This window comes from Palaemon carinicauda, unplaced genomic scaffold (genome assembly GCF_036898095.1).
Source record: "Palaemon carinicauda isolate YSFRI2023 unplaced genomic scaffold, ASM3689809v2 scaffold610, whole genome shotgun sequence".
NCBI lineage: Eukaryota > Metazoa > Arthropoda > Malacostraca > Decapoda > Palaemonidae > Palaemon > Palaemon carinicauda.
The window spans coordinates 46164-70440 of record NW_027171884.1 but is presented as its reverse complement, the minus strand read 5'-3'; the positions used below and the strand labels follow the sequence as shown (position 1 = coordinate 70440).

The 24277-nt window shown below is 39.8% G+C and overlaps 1 long non-coding RNA gene across 1 annotated transcript in view; it reads left to right on the top strand.

The window, feature by feature from the left end:
* Nucleotides 1-19840, top strand: part of LOC137637265 (uncharacterized) — a 42033-nt gene extending 22193 nt beyond the window's left edge. The window contains exon 8 of the long non-coding RNA XR_011043506.1: nt 19819-19840. This is a non-coding gene — a long non-coding RNA (uncharacterized lncRNA). The remainder of the gene's footprint in view (nt 1-19818) is intronic.
* The last annotated feature ends 4437 nt before the right edge of the window (nt 19841-24277 follow it).

Below are 24277 nucleotides of genomic sequence, written 5' to 3'. Positions count from 1 at the left end.
GAGCATTGTGTCCTGTCTTTCCTAATTTGACGATTATGATTATTACTTCTGCTGTACATCTTACAAATAGAGAGAGACCGAAAAAACAGACTTTGCCTATAGTTCAGTTGGGAAATATTTGAACCCAACCATCTCAAAGGCCTATTAGTTTTTATAATTTAATCAATAGAATTATAGCTTTCAGTTTAGGTCTTTTTGTTAATGCAAAGGCAACTTTTTTATCCAGGAATTCATTTTTGAAGATGTTAGACATTCTAATTACTGTAGGTTTTTAAAAAGTTCAGCCAGAGATTATATTCAATATTCCATTGTTCCCAATTTGAGGAGATAGATAAAAGCATAAGTCCCTCTCTGGTTAAAACTATTTCTTCAACTGTTTCTGTACACATTCTTATAATGTGTATAGAAACCATACTCACTTGCGCACTGCATAGCCCTAAACAATATAAACAGATGCTTATAAGAGGTTACACAACCTGTAAATGTCTGCCTTGGTATAGTTGATAAGTTTCCTGTCGTTGTCTTCTTTACCGTCAGTGTTTTCCATTTGTGTATAAGGTTGGTGTTTCTAGTCGGCATTCTCTATCTTCCTCTGTCCTGTAAATCTTGTTCTCTTACCCTTTTCCTTCATGTCATTTCATAAATCATCTTTCCACCTGAACAAGGTCAATTAGTTTTCATTAACTTGCTATGTTTTCTCCTGAATAGTTTTTGACATTTGTTATGAACTTGGATTGCTCATAGAGAGTAATTTGGGACCAATGCTGTACAGTATGCCAATGATGCAACTATTGGCTTTATATAATTTCTGTAGCCTTTGCAGTGATCAATTAAAGGTCGACTTGCTACTTTGTGGTGTGTAGAATGTAAGAATGTGTCTCTTTAATTCCGTCTTTACTTTGTGGTCTAACGAGACTGAGCACAAACACTACCGGTCGTGACGTTGGCAGATACCCTCATGCTCTCTCTTGCCTCATGACGTTGGCAGATACCCTCATGCTCTCTCTTGCCTCATGACGTTGGCAGATACCCTCATGCTCTCTCTTGCCTCATGACGTTGGCAGATACCCTCATGCTCTCTCTTGCCTCATGACGTTCCTCAGACACTTTGGTGACACCATCGCGCTAGTTCTAACAACACACTTATACTACTCCTTGATCTAGATCTTCCCACACTCAAAGCCCGAATCATGACCAAGTTTTCTCAGACGCCAGAATCTTACAGCTCAGTCGTGCTTGAAACATAGGAAGAGGTGACTTCTCAATTCTGATTTCATTATTTGTAGATGTATTGTGATGCTGCATAAGGTGCGCACAGTTTTTGGCAAAGACCCCACACCAACCAACTTCTGTGTATTCCTTCAGGAAGATGCTCTAAAGACGATGACCCTTAGGGCTGCTTATTAGAGCATTTCTGACATTCTTTGAGTAATGGATTTCCTTAAACTATGTCTGATAGCATCCTAGTTCCTGGTCTTTTCGCAGACACCTTCCATAGTAGATCGAACCAGAAGATTCCACGTTGACGGTAGGGACCCAGGGGGAGACTCAAGTATGAAGATACGACGTCCCGACATTTGAGTCTGCTGCCATGGACAGCCTCCAAGGTATATCGAGGTTCGATAGCTGGGTTTTTCAAAGGCCAAGTACGAGGAAGTACGTGGATGTGATCCGATCAAATACAAAAACCAAAGCCCTCTTTAATGTACAGAAATACCATAGCTGCTCGCATTTGCCAGACCGTGGGGTTGAGAGAGTTACATCCCTTACAATGAGCATTGGTATGAAAGTTGTTGCCCGTTTTCCTTACTTGTTTTGGGCTTAAATCCAACCCTCCACTGAAGTCGAGTGAACTACTTCTCGGGCGGGTCCATGTCAATCATCTAACGAAACATTTTCATTATAACTTATACAATTCTTTGATTGTAGCATCTTCCAAATCATATGATCTTGTGAAAAGTAATGTCTAGTTTCTTCTTAAATTCAATTGTTCCCTTTAGGTCCTTCATTTCAGTTGGCAGTTTATTATAATGTCTAGGCACACAGTAGCTAAAAGCCCTTTTACCAAATTTACTATTTTTTCTTGGTTCAGATGGTCTATGTTTGTCATTCATGTGTCTTATGGTAACATTTGTTTCTAGTTCTAGTTTTTTCAGGCATTCTTTTAGATATTTTGGTTCATTTTGGTTCAGTATCTTAAACATTAGTAAGCGTAGCTTGTATTAAATTCTCGCCTTTACCGGCAGCCAGTGTAATTTAATTAGTGCAGGGGTAACTCTTTCCCTATTGTGTAGTCCTTTTATTAATCTAGCGGCTCTGTTTTGTACTTTCTGAATTTTCTTCAGCTGATAATTTGGTATGCCATAGAACAGTGAGTTGCAGTAATCAATTCTTGAAAATATATGGTGATTAATGAGTATGACCATAGATTTTTCATTTAAGTATTTACTAATAAATGCTATGTTTTTAATGTGATAGTTACAATTTCTTACCATGTTATTTATATGTTCATTCATTGTCAGTCTTATCATCCATGATTACTTGAAGATTTCTGACGGATTTCTTTAGGTCAATGATCGATTGACCTATTTCATTTCTTTGGAAGCATTCAATTCTTTTTATATCTTTTTCATTTCCAAAAATAATACATTTACTTTTATCTTCATTGAGCTTGAGCTCTTTTGTTAACATCCAAGCCTTAATGTCATTCATTATTTCATGTATCTTTCTTTTAGCTTCATCAACTGATGCTATTGGGAAATAGAATTGTGTACTACATCAGCGTATATTTTTAAACTTAACTTTGTGAGTTTCAAGTATACAGTATTTGCCAGTTCAATCGTGTAAATTTCAAACAGGAAAGGACCTTGTACACTGCCTTGAGGCACCCCTTTGGTTAGTTTTCTTGTCTCAGATTCAACATTTGATATCACTACTTTAACTTTGCGGTTTTCAAGATAACTCACAAACTAGTCATATGCTCGTGTTACGATGCCCACAGCTTTAAGGTCTTCTATCAGATATGTATGTTCTACAGTATCAAATGCTGCACTTAGATCCAGCATCACAAGAATGCAGCACTTGCCATTTGTTATAATTTCAGTTATGTCATTTTTAATCGCTAACACTGTTGTTTCTGTGGAGTAATTTTCTCTGTATGCAGATTGATCATCAGGTATGGCATTAGATTGTTTCAGATATTTCCAGGTTTGTTCGTGTACAGCAGTTTCAATAATTTTCGAAAAATATGACAGATTTGGTATTGGCCTATATGAACTTAAATTGTCTATATCACCTTTTCCTTTATAGACAGGCTTGATACATGCAACTTTCTCACAATAGGTCTCTTGTAGTTTGGTGAAATTTTCTGCATCTTTTACATCGTCAATTAGAAATGGGTCATTTCCGCAGTAGGTTTTTTTTTACTTTCTTTATTATTCTCATATAATCACTCTGACTTAACTCTTTGAATACCCTTAGCTTACTTACGCATGTTGCTGATGTATTCCTTCGTTCTGTTTTGCCGATGTTGCTAAAACTGGAGCAGATTTGATTTATTTTTTCTTCAAAATAATCAATATAATCATTTGCTAGGCATTTAGGATCATTAGGTATGTCAGGCAATACTTTTTCTGACCTAATAGTTTCTTTAGGTTCTTATGTATTTTCCGTGGGTCATTTTCATTGCACACTTTTTTATAATAGGCCTTATTTTTTTAACTGAGATAAGGTAATTGTAGCGATTTCTAGCTGATTTGTAATGTTGCCAGCTTTCATTATTTTTATTTCTTTTCCATTTATCCTCCATTTTTCTTTTTCTTTTTTTTTCTTCATGTAATTCATTATCAAACCAATTCGATTTTTCTTTAATTGTGATTTTTTTGTTTTTTCCGGGCACCTATTATTATAATTAGTTGCAAATATTGTTTTACTTCTATCAGTATTGCAGTTTACACAGGATTGTCTCTCTACTAGGGTGTGCTTCTCTTCACAGTTGCAGACTGGTGTTATCCCATTTATATCTTCTAGGCTTTGTTCAATGAACTCTTTTGGATCAAAGTTGGTCTTAGTTCTGTATGGGATTTCCTTCTGTATTGCATTATTTTTTCTAACATCTATTTCAAAAGACATCAACTTAAGCATTGGGGATATAGAGCTGTTTGGTTCAATCTCCATATTTAGTATGATGATGTTTTTATTTATTATAACTAGATCTAGTATATGATTTGACTGAGGTGTTGGTTCAGACACTATGTTTTCAAGGTCATGGTTGTCAATCAATTCTCTAAATTCATTAACATATGGGTCTACTTTGTTATCAAGATGTAGGTTGAAATCACCACATATAACTATATTTCCATTGTTGTTCAATGTATCTAGTAAGTTATTAAATTCATCTAGAAACATTCTTTTGCTTTTGCTCGGTGGTCTATAGAGTATAACTATTTGTAGATTTACATTTCTAGATAAAATTTTAATATTCATATATTCAAATGAATTAACTATGAGATGATTTCTTACTGTAACTTTATATGATTTCTTAATTAAGATTCCAATGCCACCACCTCTTTTGTCTTCTCTTGGTTCATGATAAAAGTTATAAGATTTAGGTGTCATTTCATTTAATTTCGATCTGTCACTCACATTCCCACTCAACCAAGTTTCAGTTAATAAGCAAATATCCACATCTTGATCACTTACGACTTCCTTAATGATATGAGTTTTATTGCCAATGGATTGTATAGTTATTAGATTACATGATATTTTCTTAATCGAAGCCATGGTCAGTATTGTTTCTGGCTCTTGTTATTTCTTGTTTATAAACTTTGCAGTTTGTCTATCATAGGATTTGTGTTTTATGTCATCATAGTTCTTTCTTACACAATTTATGCATTTAACTTCAACAATACTGCAATGACCCGCTTTATGTTCTCCTGTGCACTTGGGGCACAACTGTTTATTCTTGCAACTCTCTGCACTATGCCCAAATTCCTAGCATTTTTAACACTAGTAGGGCATGTAATGGTCATAAACATTACATATTCTATATGTGGTACTAAGTTTATCTCCATTTTCATGGATTGCTTTACGTATCTTAGGTGTACATTCTATAATATAGTGTTTATGTTTATCCATTCTTAAATTCTCTTGCATTATGATAGTCAGATCATCATTTTCTACGATGTGTCTTTTTAGCCAATGATTCTTAAGCTTCAGACTTTGAATAATATCATCATCATCTTCTGGTACATTAGTAAGTTTTATCTTCGGTTTAAGTTTTCCTTTTTCAGCAACAGTGATCTTGTTTACATTACCTTGTTCCAATTCTGATTTTGCCTGCTCCAGGTTCTGTTTATCAGCAAATTTTATGATCAGGTGGCCATCATTTGTTTCACCAGTGCTTTCAACTTGGGCTTTTATATTGGTCATAATTGTTTTCTTATTATTAATTGCTAAAACCTCATCAGTTGATTTTACGATCAATGTTTTCTTTGATTTCAGCTTTTCAGCATATGTACCAGTTTTATGCTTCCTATCTATGTCATCTTCATTCCTTTTCTTTTCATTTTTTAATTCTTTCATTTAATTTCTTAATTCTTGCATCTCATCCCTTGTTTCTTGCACTTTATTTCTCATTTCCGTCATGCTATCCTTCATTTCTTCCATTTTATTCATCAAGACCTGAACCAAATGATGGGGCATTGCGACTTCTTCATCCTATAATTTTCCTTGTATGGTTGCTGCATTCTCATTGATCTTATCAGTGCAATTCCTACACTTGTATGAAATATGGTCATTACACAATAGCTTTATGTGGGTTTGTGATAAATTTTCTATTAATCCAGAACTTGCATTTTCAAAATGATACCATTTTTGACATCTATTACAACAAATTGCTTCATTGGCAGCGAGTCTTGCAGTACCCACACAATTCAGTGTCATTAGATTCCACGGTGTCCAATGATCCATTCACTGATTTATCATTTCTTCCATAAGCACCTTCCTCCATATTGTCACTATCATATACTGATGTACTCTTCATTATCTGTAAAAATTCATTTGTTTCTTCTTCAACTGATTTTCCAGTTTCAGTCTTTTCATGAGGTTTCTTTCTAATTTTCTTAATGGCTCCTAACATATTTGTAGGTTACACCATGTTTAAGTCCTAATGAGTCAGGAAAACCATAATTGGTAACTCTTACCTGTGTCCCAGTTGTAATCAACTATTAGTTTGTAATTTTGCACTATTTAGTATTCCAATGACTTTGATTCCAATTTATATAACTTAATAATGTTGGAAATTATTAATTTAATGATTTTCACTTTTAACTTGCCACTATTGTTGTTATATTCCAACAGAGCACTTCTTCAACACGTCCTCACTCACTCACTCACTCAACTTACATAGCTATCTTCCTAAAACCACTATATTTCCATTGGTCTGATGAATTATGTAGTTTTTCAAACTATTGAACCTGGCAACTTCTGTAATCTGGGATGAATTATAGACTAAAGTCTTTTGAAAATGGTCTTAGATATTTCAAATAATACTTTACAGTAGCATTGAATTTCCCATAAAATATCGTTTGTTTTTCTATAAGAAAGGAAAAGAGATTAACAACTCTTTCTTGATTTGTGCATAATTTAGTGATTTTGTAAGGGATTGCACAGCTTGTGCTATAGGTTTTATCATTTTGTAGTGCACAAGCTACAGTGGCATAAAAGAGTAACAAGTTTGTCAAAATTACAATACTTATTATTATTATTATTATTATTAGCTAAACTACAATCCTAGTTGGAAAAGCAAGATGCTATGAGCGCATGGGCTCCAACAGGGAAAAATATCCTAGTGAGGAAAGGAAATAAATAAATGATTTAAGAAGTAAGGAAAAATTTAAATAAACTTTTAAAAATTATTAACATTAAAACAGATATTCCATATATAGAGTATAAAAAGACATATTAGTCTGTTCAACATAAAAACATTTGCTGCAAGTTTGAACTTATGAAGTTCTACTGATTTAACTTCCCAATTAGAACAAGAGCTTCACTTAGTAATTTTTTCAGTTCCTGGAAGCAATTAGCTTGTGCTTCACTCTGCTGAAAGGCAACATCTTGATTTAATACATTTCTTATTGGCTTATTTATATCATGACAAATTAGTACTATACTTAGCCCAATCTTAGACACTAATTTTTGTTCTGTGGATAGGGAAAATTGGCAATGGTCTTTGCTTTCATTTTGTCTGGTTTCAATAGATTTTGCTTTGTTTTTGTCTGTTTTCAATAGCCTTTGCTTTCTTTTTGTCTGGTTTCAATAGATTATGCTTTGTTTTTGTCTGTTTTCAATAGCCTTTGCTTTCTTTTTGTCTGGTTTCAATAGATTTTGCTTTTTATGTCTGTTTTCAATAGCCTTTGCCTTCTTTTTGTCTGGTTTCAATAACCTTTGCTTTCTTTTTGTCTAGTTCCAATAGCGTTTCCTTTCTTTTTGTATGGTTTCAATCACTCAGAAGTTAGCACTTGTTATACTCAACCTAGATTGACTCCAGCTTTAATTTATTTGAATTTAACCATTGCTGTTTTGCAGTACAGTACTAGACATTTTTAACCTTTTGTTAATCATTGCTTCCATGAATCAGAATATCATTCAATTTAACTGTTACACCAAACCTTTATCAAACATTTCATGTATTGACCTCGGACATAGTTATAGGGTGTGGCCTTCTCCGAAACTTAGTCGTGAATACCAGTATTTCCTAAAATATATTTGTTCCGTAACCGAAATACAAACCACGCTATTTACAAAGGGTTATTACTTTTAGCGTAGCTGAAATGGCGAGCCATTAGAATTTAACGAGGGTGTATTACCCCCGCGCTAGTTAGCGGGGGGGTAGGGGAGTGGTAGCTAGCTACCCCTCCTCCCCCTCACACACAGGTGAATACTCACTTTCACTTTTGGCTCGGACTGTGACAGACGTCTCTGTCTTGGTCCTCGCTTGGCAGCCATTGTCTGTTTTGTCTTTACTTATTCGCTTACTTTTCTTTTACTCAATATATATGTAAACATGTTTTCATGTTTGTATATATATTTGAGTATAGAAATAAGTAAGTTTCCTTTTCAGATGTGTGTGTGTAGTGTACGATATCTACGTGGAGGCCTCGGCAGTTAGGCCACCACGGCCTAATTTTATGGGTTGCGATCGAGTTTGACTTCGGTCTTTCTCTCTCTCTCTCTCTTGAGGTCGTTCACCCTTTTACTATGTTTTACTACGCCCTTGTAGCTTCCTTCCCGTGTGGGTGGGGTTGCTACGCCGTACATTTTGTCTCAATTAGTTTATGAATCTAATTGTAGTTGTTAATTTTTCAGCTTGTAGAACGATTCCTTTCGGGGTTTTCGTTTTTTCTTTAGTGTTCATTCATTTTTTAAATTACATAATTACATAGTTACATAATTATAATTGTTATAATTCTGTTTTGGTTACAGCTCTCCTTCCGCGAGTGTAAGTGGTTGTGAGGGCACGTGCCTGTTGTGTAATTCTTGTTCCTTTTCCTCGGGATTCCTCTTCGGAGCCTTCCCGGGGGAATGAATGTGTACTAATATTATTTGTTTTATTTTTTTACAGTTACCGATCTAGTTCGTTTCTGTAATATAGCAACGGTGTGAGCTGTCTGGTTGAGTCCTGGGGATTCGGCTGTTGCTGCCTCCCCCCTTGTATTGTCGTCAGGGGCGTGTCTCCTTCTACTGGTAGTACTCCCGTGTCGACGGACAGCTCTCCAGTTCATTTTAGAACAGTCAGGAGGCTTGCCTCCTTGGGCGGATAACTTTCCTTCCGAGGGAAGTTTTTTCCTGTCCAGGCTTGAGCTTTTCCTCTTTTGGGGGGTTCATCTCTTGCCTTTTTTTCGTGCGACTATGCTCTTGGTGCTGAGCGGTCGCACCTGCAGTTTCGCTCAAGGGGCTGGGCAACTGCAGGAGCTCCTCTTCGGAGGATTGCCCCTTTTAGGTCACTGGCTGACCAGTCTCTTCCACGAAGTGTTTCTCTTTCGTTCGCGAGAGAGTACACTCATAGAGACTCCTCTTCGGAGGTTTCTTCTGTTGCTGTTGCTGTTGGCCTCCCTCGCCGTAAGGCCCTCCGTCCGCCTCGTCGTAAGGGCCTCTCATCTCCCTATAAGGGTGCTTGAGGCGCCTTTTTGAATCTCCGTTTGCAGCCTACAACTTCTTTTTCTCGATCTTCCGTCTTGGTGCAGATGGACAGCAGTCTAATCTCGTCTTCCGACGGGCAACGGTCTTCCCGACGGACAACGGTCTTCCCGACGGACAGCGGTCTTCCGACGGACATCAGTCTCCCCGACGGACAGCGGTCTTCCGACGGACATCAGTCTCCCGGCGGACAACGATCCCTTCGGGGCAAAGGGTTGCCCCCACGGGGGTTCTTCCCTTGCGTGTCAGGGTTTCCCTGCGCGCCCTTCTGTTCGTCAGCGCTCTCCTGTTCGTCAGCGCTTTCAAGATGATCTTCCCTGCGGTTCCTGTTACGTGCCCTGTGCGCCCACGTTCGCCCTCGCGATCTAGAACTTCGGTTCAGGTCGGGGTCAAGGACTCTTCTTTACGCAGGCTTCCACGCGTAGCCTTCTGCTCGTCAGCGATCATCAGCTCGTCAGCGATCATCAGCTCGTCAGCGATCATCAGCTCGCCAGCGATCGTCAGCTCGTCAGCGATCATCAGCTCGCCAGCGATCTCCGGATCGCCCACGTGTGTTACAGCTGGCACGCCAACGTTCTCCAACACTTCTGAAGGAACATGGTTCGCCAGCTACTAGCTCAACTGCGGATGCTGATCGCCATCGCGCGACCCTCAACTGCAGATGCTGATCGCCATCGCGCGACCCTCAACTGCGGATGCTGATCGCCATCGCGCGACCCTCAACTGCGGATGCTGATCGCCATCGCGCGACCCTCAACTGCAGATGCTGATCGCCATCGCGCGACCCTCAACTGCGGATGCTGATCGCCATCGCGTGACCCTCAACTGCGGATGCTGATCGCCATCGCGCGACCCTCAACTGCGGATGCTGATCGCCATCGCGCGACCCTCAACTGCGTGCCATCGCACAACCCTGAACGATTGCCCGCTTACGCATGCTGCTCCTCATCGCACCACCCTGAACGATCGCCCTCCTGCAGATGCTGATCACCATCGCACCCTTTCACGCGATCATTCACCTGCGCATGCTGCTCGCCATCGCACAACCCTGAACGATTGCCCGCTTACGCATGCTGCTCCTCATCGCACAACCCTGAACGATCGCCCTCTTGCGGATGCTGATCACCATCGCACCCTTTCACGCGATCATTCACCTGCGCATGCTGCTTGCCATCGCACAACCCTGAACGATTGCCCGCTTACGCATGCTGCTCCTCATCGCACCACCCTGAACGATCGCCCTCCTGCAGATGCTGATCACCTTCGCACCCTTTCACGCGATCATTCACCTGCGCATGCTGCTCGCCATCGCACAACCCTGCACGATTGCCCGCTTACGCATGCTGCTCCTCATCGCACAACCCTGAACGCTCGCCCTCTTGCGGATGCTGATCACCATCGCACCCTATCACGCGATCATTCACCTACACATGCTGCTCGCCATCGCTTACCGCCAGCGATCTTCTTCACCTACGCGGCAGCACGATCCCTCGCCGTCACGCCCATTCGCCCGCGCGATCGCGCGCCCGCGCGATCGCTCGCCTGCGCGCCCGCGCGATCGCTCGCCTGCGTGCCCGCGCGATCGCTCGCCTGCGCGCCCTCGCGACCGCTCGCCTGCGCGCCCCGCGCGACCGCTCGCCTGTGCGCCCGCGCGACCATTCGCCTTTGCGCGACCGTTCGCCCTCGCGCGACCATAGTTCGCGGCGAATTCCACAGCCGGTGGTAGCAGCAGGGACGCCTGCTCCTAGGCGGCACTCGGGATCACCTCCATCCAAGCACAGGTTGGTAGTGCAGGACGAAGACAGGTCAGTACAGCATTCTTCCCACCTTCTTTTCAGGCAGGAACCGTCGTGTCCTCTCCAAAGGATCGCCCGATCCCTTTCACCTTAGCGAGGATTTCGGACTCTGTGTCCTTGGAGCAGCAGACATGGTTTGATCCGCTGGCACGGGCGTTAATGAGGGTTATGAAACCAGCACTCACCGGCCAGGGTAACAAACCAGCGGCTGTCTCTCCTACGCTGAAGAGAAAGAGAGGAGTGGACTTCGTGGTGACTTCCCCCAGGGCGAAGTTGGTTCCCAAGAGGTCGGTCTCGAGGGTCCCCACTCCTGCACGAGTACTCTCTCCTTCTCCCGCCCTGGAAGGATTTTTGGCGGGGGGGCTTTCCGTTGAAGATTTCTCCATCGGACAAGGGGTGACTGCTTACCTCTTCCTCTGGGAGCTTACCAGGTTCTTTCCCTCCTCGGTTACGGCCCGAGGTTTGGTTCAAGGAAGCTACAGGAAGATCAAGGGTACTTTCCTCCTCTCGAGCTCAGGCACCTTGGCCTTTCGTCGTTAAGTATCTACTTGCGGACAAGCTCGATGTTGTACCATCTGGACGCACTGACTGAAGGCTTCCTTCGGGTGTCTCATCTGTGGAGGTCAACGACCTCAGACACCCTTCCATCCTTGAGAAGAGTTTTGTCTTTGCCCAAGGACAGAGACTTAAACATCTGCTGTGCGGAGTAAATCGACTTCCGGTTTCACTCCTCCAAGGCGCTTTCTTCCAGACTCTGCAGGGCTCCAGCTCCCTTTTCTTTCAACCACGTCGGCCTAAGTTATCGGCTACGACAACTGGGACAAGGTGTCCAATTGCAGTTTCCTCCTGTCAGGAACAGATGGCACGGGAGACTCCCCCGGGGGGGGGCATAGTCCTAAAAGGAGTTCACGAACTCTAGGATTGCAGGTTTTTTCGCTGGGAGGATGCTTAAGGTTACTCATCCGAATGACAGCTTCCCGATGCCCATTCCCGCACAATCTCTGTGAGTAGCCAAGGATATCGCGCCTGCCGTCTCTGTCAGCGAATTCAGTGTCTCTGAACCTCTATGCCATAGCATCAGCAGAGTTGCCCGGTTGGGCAGAATGATCCATACCTTAGGCGAAGGTCTTCCTTAGGATCATCGACGGCTTCACCCCCGGCCCCCTCAGTCGATCCTTTCTTGTAAGGAAGGATCTGAGAGGGGATGTCCATAGTCGACCTCTCAGCCCTGATCAAGTTTGTCGAACAAACTTCGGCCAGCGTAGACCAGCAGAATCGATCAGACTGGTAACGAGGCGACAGGACTCCTTTAACCCTGGATCGGAAGGACGGGTACTTTCAGTTTCCATTCCATCCATCTTCCAGGGTGCTCGTCAAATTCAGCCTAAACTGCAAGTATTCCTGCTTATGATGCAGTGTGGCTATCCCGCCGTGGCATAGCAGGTGTGTTTCCCCAGAGAACTCTCCCTGCCTTCCTTTTGGCCGCTCAGGTGCAGACTTCCGCCTCCTCTGCTGTTTGGAGGGCTGGTCAACTCCGGTAGGCTCGGGTTTCGACCTTCTTCAGCGCCGGGAAAAGCTTCCGAATGCTGACCATGAGTGTGGGCTCATGGTATTTTGCTTGGAGCCTTCTCTTCCTCTGCCTCAACATCTGGAGTATCTGGCCATGATATTGAGTCAACCGCCTTACCACGTTGGAAACCCCGCTTCTCGTCCGTCCAGCGAGGTTAAGCAACGTCGGTACTTGGATGGGTGACCACCTGGGGACGCCAGATTCTGTTACCACATCCTCCGAGCCTTCCTTTCGGTTGACTGTGGCAAGACTGAGGAGAGTCGCAGTACCTGTTCTCAGTCAAGCAGAGTTTTCAGCCCTACCTTGGAACGTTTCCTAGTTCTTCTTTCCTCATTGACCCGTTTATAGTCCGAACGGTCGCCTCAGGATAAGTTCCATGTGGGGCGATCCAAGTTCCGGTGGCTTCAGCCAATGTTTAACCGGACTCCCTGGCCCTATGGGACCAGCGGAACTATTAAACCTGCAATGGGTGTTGACCTATGGAGCCTCTTGATGGTAGTGGATATTCTCGTCCTTTCCCCACATTCTTGATGCGGTTCTCGGACTCGTCAAAGGAAAGGGGGGGGGGGGGGCATGTTCCGGTCCAGGCCTATGGTCAAGACCTGAAGGATACCTCTCCATCATTCAGGCAGGCTTAAGGGCCTTAGTCTGGCCCCTCTTCAGATCCTACCGCTCCTGCCAAGTCGCCCCGTTGCGTGTCGACTTCATGCTAACCAGCAGGGGACGCATTTTCACACCTTCACATCTTGCAGTAGAGATACCGGGATGATTGAGATTCTCTCAATTCCACCATCGGCTCTCTCATTCCAGGCAGGGGAATGTTTCTCTCAGACTATCCGAGCAGAGCCTCATAGAGAGAGTGTACCTAAGGGTCTTTGACCTTGGGTAACCAACAAGTGCTGATCTGGGGGACCTGATCGCGACAGCTTGGAACCTCAAGCTTCCGCTAGTTTTCCCCCCAGTCTCAGACCCCGAGACTCTGGCAAGATGCATTCCGGTGATGGTGGGACAACTTCGACGCCTGCGTCTTCCCTCCTTTTTGTCTGCGGACAATGGGTCTCAACAAAACCAGGTTGTCTGTCAACCTTTCAATGGGAGAGCTCCACTGGGACTATGCGCAGAACGGTTTCTGGACCCTCTGCTTCCCCTGACGGAACTCCCGGGAGAGCTTCTCCCACGGCGCAGACTACTCAAGCAACCACACTGCGACATCTCTCCCGAACCGGGGCGTCGCTTCGGCTTCATGCCTGGAGACACTACGCTTCCTCCTCTAGAAGAGACAACCCGCTACAGTCGCGGTACGGAGGTCGCGTCATCTGCGATAGTCATCCACAGGGGTCTCCCAGGCAAAGTGAAGAGTCTAAGGTGGTTGGTGCCGTGGGAGATATACCTCTTCCCGTGAGGCCTCTTCTCCAGCAATAACGGTCTTATTGCCTTTCGGCGGGAGGAAACTCCTTTCCGCTCTTGGCAATGAAGCCTGTCGCTCAGCCTTTCCCTGACCTTCAGGCTTAAAGGAATAACTTTTTCCTGCCCGCTGGATCTATCCTCGCTCATGCGAAGCTACGATCGTCCCTGCCCTAGTCGGAGGAAGACCTCCAACTTGGAGCATGGCTCGGACTTTTAGTCCTTTAAGAGAACTTCTCAAGACCCTTTTACGACAGGCCTCGGATTGTATTCCGCCTTGGGTCTTCTGCTCACTCTGGCCACGGCCAGTGTGTAAGCAATCTTCTTGGTCTCTTACTACTCCCCCCCTTTTCTAAGGAAGAGGAGAAGGCAACATTCAGGCTCGCTCCTGAGTTGTTGGCTAGACTCAGAATCTGAGGGTCCCGACCCTTCGGTCCGATTCATTCAAGATTTTGAGTCTCCATTCTGTGTCTGATGTCCCAAGACCTTCTCTTTCTTGCCAGTACAGGAATCGAGAGGTTAGCGCTGGGAACAGCTGCAGTTTGGCCTCAGTTGCAGCCGATTTGGGAACACAAGGAGGACATGGGGGGAGAGTCACCAGTATACCTCTTCAGCCCGGACTCAAGGACATTCATCTCGACCTGTCTTCAGACCCTCCCCCGTCACGTCGCCCTACAGCACGATGTTGGATACATCGCAACGTCCCTCGCCTTCGAGTAATACTACTCTGTGACGCAGGTGCTACAAGCTGGAGTCTGGAAGCGTCTGATGACCTTCGCAGCCCGCTTCCTGCAGGGCGTGACCCACAGGAGTCTCGATACGTTTTCTATCGCTCTGTGGTGGCTACACAACAGCTGGTCTAACCTCAGGCTCCTTTTTGGACAGGTAGCAGAAGGTTGAGGGCATTGTTATCAGGTTTTAGTCTGCATGAACGAAAGAAGTATGTCTGGCCCTTACTTCTTTCTTCATCATCCCCTCTACGGGGAAGCAGCATCCTGGTCTCTGCATAGCTGACCTCGAACCTCTGCAGGTAAACCATGCTTCCTTGTGTTCCGAGTATTGAGTCAATACTGTCGCGTCCCCCATACCCTGACGAGGTGGTATTGGGAACGTCCTAACCCAGAGTTCCTTCTGGAACTCCAGGTCAACTGCCTAGGACGGGTCACACTTCTTCCTTCACACACAAGCTTACGTAGGCCACATGGTTCCTTGCGGTGCAAGGAACTTGTGAGGTGCAGGGACTCCTTTTCTCGAGTGCGACTCACTCGGATTCTGAGTCCCCGGGTAAAGCCAAAGCCAGTATGGCTGGGGACTTTCCACCCTTCCTAAGGGATAAGTCACCCTTTGTAAATAGCGTGGTTTGTATTTCGGTTACGGAACAAATGACAAATTCGAAGATAATTTGTATTTTTCCTAACCATACAAACCTTAGCTATTTACACATATTTGCCCGCCAGCCCTGTCCCCCAAGACAAGTCCTACCTCTAAGTGAAAGTGAGTATTCACCTGTGTGTGAGGGGGAGGAGGGGTAGCTAGCTACCACTCCCCTACCCCCCCGCTAACTAGCGCGGGGGTAATACACCCTCGTTAAATTCTAATGGCTCGCCATTTCAGCTACGCTAAAAGTAATAACCCTTTGTAAATAGCTAAGGTTTGTATGGTTAGGAAAAATACAAATTATCTTCGAATTTGTCATATCAAAAGGCCAAAGTCTAGACTCTAGGTGAATCCTCATCCAGTGGAAGATGCCAAAAACTGTTTTTAGTATCAAGAACTGTAAAAAAAAATTGCATTCAATGACCTTGTTGACACTTCTTTAAAAACTAAGTATACAGTAAAGGATAAGGATGTCTGTTCAAAACTGTATTATCCTTTTCTACTCTACACTATTTACCAACTCTGGAGAACCACATGTCTCTGGTATTTTTCTCTTTTCTCCATTCCTTTTCGTTCAACCTAGAGTCCAGATCTAGATTGAAGGAGTTTGGTGCTTTTTTAACTGGGTTTACAACTGGGCCAGTGCCTGGATATTTAAGTCTTAAGGAAAAGATATCATCAATGCAACTAAATCTTTCAATAAAACTCAGATTATTCAGAAAACATCATTTATGCTTTATTTAGGTTTTTCTAAACACACAAGTGTTATGAATTTAGGGACTAAAAGTTCAGTTACAATCCGCAACATTAAACACCAGTTTATATTTGAAATTATCATAAATATCTTCAATTCATATTTTATTAATTGGAAGTATTTTACTATTGGTGAAGGACCTGGTAATAGCCATAAGACTTCTTTACCTCATCTAGTCAAAGATCCTCTTGGGTAGCATGCTAACTTCAGCACCTTCATCCACTAATACATTAAATTGCATCATATACTCTGGAAACTGAGGCTTGACCAAGTCTATATGCTATAAATCAATAATTTATCAGCATATTTGCACATGTCCCAGGGTTATATACACCAAGCAGTAAGATCAAAGTACAGTACAGCATGGTTGAACACAAGAATACAGTGTGTACACCATGACATGCAGTTTGGCCAAGGATAGAACAAGCTATAGCCATGACTTTTTCTGTTGTGGTCCTTATAACAAATATTGGTGGCATGACATGGAGGAGCTGTAATAATAAGACTGTACATACACATGTAGATAATAGAAATCAAAACATCACTAATAAGTCATAGAGAGTTATGAATATCAGCATAAGTTTATCAGAGCGGAATAGGAATACTTCCGAGCACATGATCCTGCACAATAGTCTCGACGATCCTCAGATATTGAAGATTGTTCTACCCATCTCTGCATACAGCATTGCCATGTGAATTTAGTTGCTGCCTTCACAGGGATGTCCACAGAATCTTAAAAGGATTGTGGTGCCCCCATTTGTAACATTCTTGGTCTGCCTCTGGAAAAACTCACCGTCCAAAGGGATGTCTATAGCAACGTAATTTGCTAATACAGTATTGATTTCTTGGCGTTTACTGAGAGAAACTCTTCTTTCTTGCGTGGTTTTGTGTCCTATACTGTACTGCGTTAATTGTTGCTGGGATATTGTTTGATTGATAGCAGCATTGAACTTTTCTTGTGCCTTTCACTGAATGCTGGAATCTAAATTTGTTTAATTTGATGGAACAGTATTTTACTTTTTCTTTTGCTTTTCACTAACTTCAGGGGCTCAGCATTGATTAATTACCTCTTCAGATGATAGATTACCTTGTCGTATTAGTGGAATCTTGTTTGATTTGATAGCTGCATTGAAATTTTTCTTATACTCTTCACTAACTTCGTAAGTTGAGCATTGATTGATAACCTCTTTAATCGATACATTACCCTGTCGTATTAGTCTGCCTCTTAAAGTTTCATCTGTTATTCCACAAATGATCTTGCCCCTCAATAACTCATTGTGAAATTGCCCATAGTTTGTTCATTGCTTTCTTTAAACCCCTTACTTTTATTTTCCCTTTTCATATTCATCATCTCATGTTTATTTAGGTTAAATACAGTGCCACATCACACCTTGAGGACACTAAGGACATTTCCGCGCCGAGCACCATGTTTAATATTAGCCGCAACTGTAGTTGACGACAAAACCTAATAGAGCACAAAGTCAGGCTTGATTTGTCAGTGCATATGTCTTTCTATTTTGTTAGGAAATTATTTTTTATAGGTGTTATAAAAGGGAGAATATATACATTATAACAGCATATTTGTATTCAGGAAATAAACATAATTTCTTGGGTAGCATGAACTTTTTGGAAAATAAATCCATTCACATTCTTTTGACTTTATGATAATACGTGTTACAGAATGATAACTTGATAAGGTGCCCCTTACATTTCCTCCATACTTGTGTTAGACTTTTCTGCAGCCATATATCTTGTGTATATCACTTATAAGTGACCTTTGCTCAATACACTATAAGGATATGGTTACGAAGATTGAAGCAATCTTTGCCAGTATCGAACAGGAGAACCGGTGTTTGTGTTTATGGTGATATCCTGAATATGTATGGTACTACCTGACTGCTCAGTGTTCAGGTATGCTCCAAGTATAGGTAGTAGATTGGCCAGAGCACCAGCCACCTGTTGAGATACTACCGCTAGAGAGTTTGGAGTTCTTTGACTGTTCAGACAGTACTACATTGGATCCTTCTCTCTGGTTACGGTTCATTATCCCTTAGACTACACATACACCGAATAGGCTGAGCTATTCTTACATATCCTCCTCTGTCCTCATGCACCTAAACAATTTTTATTCACCCAAGGGGTTAACTACTGCACTGTAATTGTTCAGTGTCTACTTTCCACTTGGTGAGGGTAGAAGAGACTCTTTAGCTATGGCAAGCAGCTCTTCTAGGAAAAGGCCACTCTTAAATCAAACCATTGTTCTCTAGTCTTGGGTAGTGCCATAGTCTCTGTACCATGGGCTTCCACTGTCTTGCGTTAGAGTTCTTGTGCTTGAGGGTACACTCAGGCACACTATTCTATCTTGTTTCTCTTCCTCTTGGTTTGTTAAAGTTTTCATAGTTTATATAGGAATATTTATTTTAATACTGTTGATGTTCTTAAAATATTTGATTTTTCCTTGTTTCCTTTCCTCACTGGACTATATTCCCGATTAGAGCCCCTGGGCTTATAACATTCTGCTTTTCCAACGTGGGTTGTAGCTTAGCAAGTAATAATAATAATGATAATAATAATAATAACATTCACTATCAAAGATAGGACAACTGTTTATGTAAAATTCATGGTGTAGTGATTCTTTGGATATTGTTAAAGTAGACTTTATTATTATTATTATTATTATTATTATTATTATTATTATTATTATTAGCTAAGCGAATGCCTAAATTGAAAAAGCAGAATGCTATAAGCTCCAAAGGGAAAACAGCCCTCTGAGGAAAGGAAGTAATGAAATAAATGAATTGTATGTGAGAAGTAATAAATAAAATATATGAAATATTTCATGAGTGAAAAGTGACCATACCAACTTCATGATACATTTCAGTGGCACAATAATTAAGCTATGCTGGCAAGGAGATGTTTCATAAGATGTACCTATTTAGAAGGATAGTTTCTTGTAGTGTCTGCAACCTCCCCATCCTTGTGAGCTAAGGATTTGTGTTTTGGGTGAACTTATTAACCTTCCAATTCATCAGAAGCCATTGCCTGTCCCCCCATGGTCCTAGCTTGAGAGAGAGGGACTTGGGCACTGATCATATGTGTATATATGGTCATTCTCTAGGTCATTGGCACTGTTCCTTATCTCTGCCATTCATGAGTGGCCTTTAAACATATAAAAAGGACTGTGAACATGAATGTCAGGGCAAGTATTCAACTGTACAGTACCTGTTTCCATTTCCTTCTATCTTGCTGTCAACCATTTGGGTATTACTTCATAGGGCAATTGTATGGTTTACTTATTGTTGCAAATTTGCACTGAATGCCCTCCTAGGGAACATTGCTGTCTCTTAAGGCTTGAATAAATAAATCAGATCTAATGTCTGCATCAGAAGCAAACACATTTTTGCAGACTGTGGGCATAAGGTTTGTGTCTGAAGACTAAGTTTCAGATATTATCTTTTTTTTTTGGAAATTTGGGAAATGTGTTATGTATGGTTTGGGGAGAAACTGCTCAAGGAGATTGATGACTTGATGATGTACATAGTTTTGTTAAGGCATTTCTGTTAACTGGGTCTTGATTATCGTTATCATAGCATAGTTTAGACGTATTATTGAGTTGCTTGGTTTAGACTGAGTTAGATTTGTCTTACGTTATAAATATGTATGTGGGTATATACTGTATATACAGGGTATATTTATGTACATTTATATATATTTTGCAGTATGTATGTATGGACAGTATATTTCATCATCATCTCCTCCTACGCCTATTGACGCAAAGGGCCTCGGTTAGATTTTGCCAGTCGTCTCTATCTTGAGCTTTTGATTCTATACTTCTCCACTCTTCATCTTCCACTGTGTGTGAGTGTGTGTGTGTGTGTAGTCACTTGTTTTTGCAATGCTATAGTTGCCATTTCACCTATGCCATATCTTACATATTAAATACTGCAATTATGAGACTGTTCTGACTGCCATGGTGATCAAAAGCGAATAGGATTTTAATCCACAAATATCTTTTCTTTCAGCAGGAGATATTCCTGGGAAGCCAGACATCACAAATCACAGCCAATGTAAGTACACAATTTTAGTTTTGTGTGTGTTTTATCTGTAGTTTTAGTCAGGGGCATATACTACTACTTAGTGTCACAGAACATATTCTCTTGCTTGAGGGTACACTTGGGCACACCATTCTTTCTTGTTTCTCTTCCTCCCGTTATATTGAAGTTTTTATCCTCTTGTTATTTTCAAGTTTTTATAGTTTATATATGAGAGATTTATTTTAATGTTGTTATTGTTCTTAAACTTCTCTTGTAGTTTTTCTTTATTTCCTTACCTCACTGGGCTATTTTCCATGTTTGGAGCCCTTGGGCTTAAAGCATCCAGCTTTTCTGCCTAGGGTTGTAGCTTAGCAAGTAATTATAATAATAATAATAATAATAATAATTATAATGATAATAATTGTCAAATCCACAGTATTATTATTATTATTATTATTATTATTATTATTATTATTATTATTAGCCAACCTACAACCCTAGTTGGAAAAGCAAAATGCTAAAAGCACAAGGGCTCCAATAGGGAAAAATAGCCCAGTGATGAAAGGAAATAAGGAAATGAATAAATGATGGAGAACAAATTAACAATAAATCATTCCAAACACAGTAACAACGTCAAAACATATATTATTATTATTACTTGCTAATCCATAACCCTGGTTGGAAATAATGATAATAATAATAATAATAATAATAATAACTATAATATGCCATAAGCCCAAGGACTCCAATAAGAAAAAATAGCCCAGTGAGGAAATGAAACTAGGAAATAAACAAACTACGAGATAAGTAATGAACAATTAAAATAAAATATCTTGAGATCAGTAACAACATTAAAATAGATCTTTCTTATACACGTCTGTGATGAGTGTTAAGGTTTGATATATATTTATTAATTTGGCTAAATTTTTAGATATTGTGTTTGTAGACATTGTTGTGTCATAAACCCTTATGCTTTTATTGTAAGGATCAAGTTTGCATTTCCCTATCTATCGAAGTCTACTGGTGGGAATATTGTCTCACATTTTCCCCCACAGTTGAAGTGGTTTGAGACCAAGAGCGATATGAGATAACTTAATTCATTTTGAACAACGATTGGATGGAAATTTAAGACGAATTATTCATATGATCAATATTTAAAGACAAGATTATTATTATTATTATTATTATTATTATTATTATTTTGTTGTGTATCATTTACTTAATTGTTTAGAATTACCTCTCTCTCTCTCTCTCTCTCTCTCTCTCTCTCTCTCTCTCTCTCTCTCTCTCTCTCTCTCTCTCTCTCTATATATATATATATATATATATATATATATATATATATATATATAATGCCTTTAATTCTTTGTCCAAAACACGATTTGCCTAAACTTTATTTACAAATGATTTTTTATTTTACTTGCATTTCAAGTGTTAAATAACGATTCAGTTTTTTTGTTGGTGCTAATTGAATTCTTGAATAAATGTACCAGTTGCCAAGGGGCTGGCCGGTTTGGGGAAAAAGAATCTTGAGTGTCAGATTAGATGACTTTTCGTGTGATAATTACTTCGTTGTTTCCAGTTAGTTTTCTTATAGATATTTCTGTTATATGATTTTGATAATTAATTCTTTGCTATCTGTTTTTCTCCTTATTCATTACTAGGGTAGAAGAGAGACTTTAGCTATGGTAAGCAGCTCTTCTAGGAGAAGGACACTCCAAAATCAAACCATTATTCTCTAGTCTTGGGTAGTGCCATAGCCTTTGTACCATGGTCTCCCACTGTCTTGGGTTAGAGTTCTCTTGCTTGAGGGTACACTATTCTATCTTACTTCTCTTTTTCTTCAAGTTTATATAGTTTATATATGAAAGATCAATTTTAATGTTGTTACTGTTCTTAAAATATTTTCGTTTTAATTTTTCATTACTTCTCTTGTAGGTTATTTATTTCCTAGTTTCCTTTTCTCACTGGGCTATTTTACCCTGTTGGAGTCCTTAGGCTTATAGCATTCTGCTTTTCCAATTATGGTTGTAGCTTAACTAGTATCATGTTATGACTGAACTATTCCTAGTTGCTTAAATTTTACATTCAATTTTGTCGTATATGTTAATAAACCTGGCTAATAACGAGAGAGAGAGAGAGAGAGAGAGAGAGAGAGAGAGAGAGAGAGAGAGAGAGAGAGAGAGAGAAATATGTCAAGGTCTCCGAAATATTATACGAGAGAACCTTCGTTGTGATAAACAGTACTCTACAAATCTTATTATGTATGCTATACTTAATTGTACATTATCTTTATTAGTTACATTTAATCTTGAATAACATATATTTCCATCTAATGAGATTAACTGGTCGGATTTTAAGAATAAAATGACGTTTTAAGACATATAAAAAGGCCAACGGCCTAAAGCTTCCTCCTGTCAGCTAGAGGTAAATACGTCGTAGTTTTTTGTTTCGTTTTTCTGTTATATTACGCTTACTGAGCTAATAATGATAATGATAGTAATACTAAGGATAATATTAATTGTGATCATGAGTTTTCTTATAGTAATAGTAGAAAAAGGCCGAAAATATTGCATTTAAGCTAACCAATTTAAAAAAAGGCCAAATTTAGGTATCTAGCGCGAAAAAAAAGCCAAGTTTAAGTTTTTGGGCCCGAAAAAGGCCAACTTGGCAACCCTGAATCTAATGTTTACGATTTCCAGAAATCGATTCACTAAAATCGGCCATAATTCTTATATGCAAGCTTTTTAATATACTTTATTCAAAGCAGCGTTGTATATAATTATTGAGTATGCTTATAATTTAATAAATATGCCGGTATAATAGAAATTAAGTTGATTAATGAGTAAAATTAGCGGACATTTTGTCCGAAGCTGGGTTGTTGGCGATCGTCAACCCATATCTATTTGGCTTCTATTATACCGGCTTTATGCCTTCAATATTCTGAATTAGGCTTATATATATGGATTCCTGCCATGAAAAAACCTATTTTAGGAAGGAGAAATATGAAAATTCATGCCGATTTCATTTAAAATGATGATTCGAAGTTTCGAGGCGAAGCTGTGAGGCATAACCCTTATAACGGCGCAAAGATGAAAACTCCTGCTTCAGAATCAAATATTTTTCATCATATTGAATTAGTTATTTTAAGTATTCGGTAGGAATACATTAACCTGTTTTATCAAAAGGGTAATAATATAAAATGATTATTACTTACAGAATAATAGCATTGGTTCAAGCTTTAATTACCATTAAATGTATTGGTATTATTATTATTATTATTATTATTATTACTGTATTATTATTGTTATCATTATTATTATTGTTATTATTACCAGCCAAGCTAGAGCCCTTTATATATATATGTAAATAATATATATATATATATATATATATATATATATATATATATATATATATATATATATATATATATATATATAATTTTCAAATCGTGATGATTCCTCTAAAACTCATTTCCATTTAGAAATTTACATTAATTGTGTTTTCATATCGCAATCAGTTTTTTAGATGCATTTTCTTCCCACTTAGTAATTTGCCATCATGTTGAGTCGAATAATATTTTTCATTACTCAAGGAGTTTATTTATTTCCATATTTTAGTTCATATCCTTACTAGGCTAATTTCCCTCTTGGAATCCTTGGGATTATAGCATCCTGCTTTTCCAACTAGAGTTGTAGCTTAGCTAGTAATAATAATAATAATAATAATAATAATAATAATAATAATAATAATAATAATAAACTTCTCCACAATTTTACCACATTAATAAGCTTTCATACCAAATACACTGTTTTTGATTCATATATATATATATATATATATATATATATATATATATATATATATATATATATATATATATATATTTATATTTATATATATATATATATATATATATATATATATATATATATATAAATATATATATATATATATATATATATATATATATATATATATATATATATATATATATATATATATATATATATATATACACACGTTTAAGTTTAGGAAGTTACTTCCCTTTGCTTCTTTGATAATATAAAAATATCCATCATCCCCTATCTTTTTCTTCGAGAATTTCCCCGTCTTTTCTGATACCTGAATCGTGCTCGGG